The sequence below is a fragment of the Cricetulus griseus genome, assembly GCF_003668045.3.
Source record: "Cricetulus griseus strain 17A/GY chromosome 1 unlocalized genomic scaffold, alternate assembly CriGri-PICRH-1.0 chr1_0, whole genome shotgun sequence".
Taxonomy (NCBI): domain Eukaryota; kingdom Metazoa; phylum Chordata; class Mammalia; order Rodentia; family Cricetidae; genus Cricetulus; species Cricetulus griseus.
In genome coordinates this window covers 2289740-2293318 of record NW_023276806.1, presented here as the reverse complement: position 1 = coordinate 2293318, position 3579 = coordinate 2289740, and positions in this window count along the sequence as shown.

Sequence of the window (3579 nt, the reverse complement as noted above, 5' to 3'; positions counted from 1 at the left end):
GGTTTGTGTTTTCATTACATTTTGAGTGGGGCCTTTTTCTTTCTTTCTGGAAAGGTGTATGTCTAAGTTACAAATGAAGCAGTTTGTGTTTTCTCACAGTTCAGTTCTTGCAGTGTGCTAACAAAGCTGTCTGGTTTGCACATGACTAACACAAGACCTCCTGTAACTGCTCTGTTATCATGACAAACTCATTCCCAGACCAGCAGCATCTCAGAAACGCTCTGCCATGTACTGGAAAATCTTTTAAAAGTTAGGCTGTGTGATGGCTGTTCTTGGTTGTCAACATGACTACACATGGAATTAACTAAACCCCAAGCAGATGGGATCCTTGTGAGGGATAGATTCTTCTCTCGTTCAATAAATCCCAATCACATTTTCCCCTCCTTCCGCTTCTCCCAGCTCCCACCCACCTCCACTCTCCCCCAAGTCCACTCCCCCAACCCAGTTTACCTCAATCAGGATCTTTTGAAATGGAAAGACCTACTTTTAATCTAGATCTTTTCTAGTGAAAAGATCTATACCTTCTGCTGGCAGCCTATACATAGGAAGAAGAAGAAGCTTGTTCTCTTTTGTTTTCTTTGCCTGTTTGCCGTTGTTCTCACCAGAAAATCCATTCCTTCACTGGCATTAGAGCCTGAAAACCAATTAAGATAACCAGCATTGTAGACTGAATAACTACGGATTCTTGAGCTTTCTGATGGTAAGCCATTGTTGAACTAGCTAGACCACAGTCTGTAAACCACTCTAATCCCCTTTAGACAGACAGACCAACAGACAGACAAATAGATTAATTCCATCAGTTCTGTTCCTCTAGAGAACCCTGACAAACACAGATGGAAAATGGTATTAACTTCTCTCAGATGCTTGGAAAGTTCTTATAGCAATCATTCATTCACTCAAAGACAATCAAGGATTATTTAGTGGCCTGGCAAATGCAGCTGGAAACATCTAGACAAAAGATGTATCATAATTTCAATCACTTGTCTTTTTAAAGTGAAGCTATAGACTGTTAGTCTGAGCACTGGGGCATTTAAAAGACACAGAAGTCTATATAGTTTGTACAATCCAAATTCCAGATATCTATCTTTTCATCTAGATTCTCTGTTATTATATATGGTGAGTTGGTGTGGACAAATGTCACAGTAAGAAGAGGACAGTTGTGAACTTGGTAATGTATAGCCAAGATTAGTTGGGTGGCAGCTTCCTGCCTTTGTTTAATATTGAAAAGGACAACACAAGGCTACATTTGAGAAGTAGGCCTCCCTGTTTCCAGAATTCATGGGATTTTTATCTTGGAAAACATGAGTGAGTACACCAAACTTACCCATCATCCATAACACTCCATCAGTTCCCCCTCTGTGTTGCCTGTGTCACTTAGACTGACTTAAAACATGAGGCTCATCCATTCCCTCCATCACCACACTTGTGGAATGCACGCATATGACACAGAGCTGACATGTAAAGATGAGCCCTCTGTGTGGAATCAGAGGAATGTGTGTACAAATAAACAATTCCAACACAGAACAGCTCTGGAAATGTGTATAGGAAGAGTTAGAGACAGAGAACAATGACCAACCACCTGGAAGAGAGGGGGAATTTCACAGAAGAGGTGACATCAAATGCAGTCTCTTGGCCCTTGATCTGGAATCTTCATTTGGACAACACAATTTAATTTTACCCTAGTAAAATTAAATTCATTTTAATTTATGGCCCAGCAACCACCCCTTGAGTGTTCACCCCACCCTGTCCCATGGAATCCACTCCAGTCAGGTTCCTGTCATCATTGCTTGGGCAAAACTCAGCATTGCTTCCAGTCTGCATCGTGATAAATCTGATCATAAATTCTCAGACTTTCTCCTTCCCGCTGCCAGCAATGGTAACTCAAACTCTCCTGGAGCTGTCTACCTGGCCTCCATGGCACAAGCCTACATTCCTATGATCATTCCTCTTAGTATTTGTTTATTTCTTGATGCGTCCTAGTTTTTCTCTAAATGACAACATAACAAAGTGAAGTCCTTGCAGTATAAATACTCCAGCACTCTCGGCTCAGGCTGGAGTTCTGCTCAGTTGGAGTGTGGACTTGCAGAGAGCCAGCCTGGAGGTTAGCAGATGTCACCGTTCTTGCCATGAAAGATGTTCTCCTTCTACTGTCTGTAAAGCCTTACTCATGTTAGCCTCATCAGTCACTCATTTCATTTGTACTCACATCTCCAATTAGCACTGTTTACCCTCGTGAAAAGGTTACATAGACATCAGTAGTTGACCTTGCACACAACACTGTCATTTCTACAACCCTGTGTTTCTGTCCTGTCACAGTATTTCTGAAGTGTTGCAGCTGAGTAAGATAAAATGGAGACTTTCTCTGCCACCATGCCTTTCTCCTCATGGCTCTGCAACAGTCAAGGCTGACGTGGTAGTAGTTCCCTTCACACACATTTGTCACTGTGACCGGTAGCGGTGGGAAACTGGGCAGCTGCTGGTGGTGTTCTTGTTCCCTCTGGGAAACCTTGGGTTGGGATACAGACCACCAGAAGAGGCAGGGGGAGGAGCACGGTATGGGAACCCAGTTGTACTGGGAGTCCCAGTGGGTTTGTGTGACTGGTCAGGGGTAAAAGGCAAGGAGTGTGGGGGTAAAACCTCCAAGTCTGACACCAGTTATGGAGGAATGCAAATGGAATCAGAAATAGGTTATTAACTGGTAATTTATTAGGGATATATTCACACAAGGGAACCAGTGACCAGGTTGGCACTCCAGGCTGTTTGGACCCAGAACTCTTCCCAATGTTGGCTCAACCCAGAGAGAGACCACGTGCTGGCTCCCCTTGCTCTTATTTACACCCTGCTATGTATCCATGACCATGTCCAAATGGGTGTGGTCGCAAGTACCTGTAATCAGGGTCTCACCCTACAGTGACCTCTCATAAAAGAATCAGTAAGCACAGATCTCATGGTGTTTCTATTTTATATATACAGGTGGAGAAGGCTTCTCCCTCAAAGCCAATAGTCTACCAATGTCTTGCATCATCCACCATAACCTTGGGGATTAGGTCTTCAACATACAAATTGGAAGACTATAACCTTCAGATCACAGCACATTTGGGGAATACAAATTAACTCTTATCTTTCCAATAATAGTACACCATTGAAGAAAATTGTTGAGCTGAGCAGATCACAAAACTTAAGTTTCACAATTTCAAATAAAGTATCAACTAAAATCAGTAATTTAACTGTGCTGGATTTCTTAGCCTTAAAACTGAGGTATGCTTGGCTTGGAAAGATGGCTTAGTAGTTAAAACAGTTAGTTGCTCCTCTTTCATAGGGCCTGAGCTTGGTTTCCAGCACCTCAGTCTGCAAACAGCCATCTGTAACTCCAGCTCCAGGTGACTTGATGACTCTGGGTCCCTCGGGTACCTAAATTCCTGCAATAGACCCACATGTAAACACACACACACACACACACACACACACACACACACACACACACACCTAAAAACAATTAAAGATACTTTTTAAAAACTTAAAAAAACATTATTTACCTTTGGTCTTTTAAAAGCTATGTTGAACAACACAGTTTTAGCT